Raw genomic sequence first — 1580 nt, 5'->3', positions numbered from 1 at the left:
ACACTGTAGTTTAAAAGGAACAATGGCAGTAACATTATAGTTTAAAAATTCTGACAAAAGGTTGAATCAAGAGAAAACTGAAATCAATCAACAAAACCTACATTGCAGATTTTTTTGGGCTATGCATTTTCCTTCTGGTTACTGTTTCTGCCCGGGGAACTCCCAAATGAAAGTTAACTGCTTAAAATTTGCTTACGAGATATACGAATGTTTCAATTTGGTTTCAAATCAATCCAGTATATGCAAGGCATACATGCAAGTGAATAATGGAAGAAGAATCACAGAAGTAAACAGACTTCATTCTATAAAATGTACTTTATTTTTTTTTTTACCTTTTAGATCATACCATTGAACTCATTTGATTGTGTTATGATCACATCTTTCCCATACTCTGTAATTCACAAATTCATTGTCCTTAAAACCATATGAAGGTCACCGGTTTGTTTCCTTATAAAAATGACATAATGGGTTAAAGCTGGAATTCTGTAGCTGGTGACTCATGCTTGCATTTGTACATTTCAAGAGATGTAATTTATAGAAAGGAATCATCCAGCCTTGTGCTGTTTCAGATTTCAATTGCTCTAGCAAATTAAAACATAAAGGCTAACATAAATAAATGCACACAGCCTGTCAACTGGTCAGTCATCTAATTTGAACCTCAAAAAGTACTCTTATTTGTCTTTTACATGATTCTTTTTCTCTTGTGAGTCATATATCATATACACATAGAATCTTTTACCTATGTCAGTAAGAATAAAAGTCATAATCTTGAAAGTATGCACATACTAATTTTCTGATTATCGAAACCAATAAACTATAAATTCAGTTTCTGTTTATTCTGGGTGAATAAAGCATGAAGCATGATGTGATTCTCAAAGACAGTACGATGTAGTCAAAATTTTAAGGGCTTTTATTTACTATGCCAATAGCCTTCAAGAGGCAGACCATAGTGGAAAAGAACCTGATTTCAGATTTAAGAGATGTGGTTCTCTTTGTAAAGCTTTGCCAATAAATAATTAGGTGTGGGACCTGGAATAAGTCAGGGGCCCCCTCTAAGCCTTAATTTATTTATCGCTGGGACGCAAGCAATAGTAAGTCTGTTACAAATGATATCAGTATACTTAGGTTCTATTGCTTTACTAAAATGCTTAGTAAAAAAAATAATAAAATAAAATAAAATGCTTAGTACCTAATGTGTTAATGCTTTCCTAACGTCATCCTTGTATTTTCGAATTGTGAAGTACTTTGCTAAGTACTTTCCTAAAAATATCAAGCTTTATAAATTATCTAATAATTATTAATGACTTTTGGTATCGAGAATTAATAATCACTTGATATTCAGACAATTGATTTTATCTGAGAGTTAAATCTACAGCTCATCATTTACTTTCTTGCAGGGTATAATTCAGGTATCTAAGGGCTTGCTAGTAAGAAATAATTCATATGACTCCTACTTGTAAGAATCTTACTATTTCCACTTGCATTGTTTGAACTAGCTTAATCCCTTACTGGACAAACAGAAGGTGCTGAACTCATGTTTGCTAATTTATTTTTAAGTATTTATTTTTTAAGTAAGTTAA

The sequence above is a fragment of the Nyctereutes procyonoides genome, unplaced genomic scaffold (genome assembly GCF_905146905.1).
Source record: "Nyctereutes procyonoides isolate TBG_1078 unplaced genomic scaffold, NYPRO_anot_genome, whole genome shotgun sequence".
Lineage (NCBI taxonomy): Eukaryota > Metazoa > Chordata > Mammalia > Carnivora > Canidae > Nyctereutes > Nyctereutes procyonoides.
Note: the sequence above shows the minus strand (reverse complement) of the source record.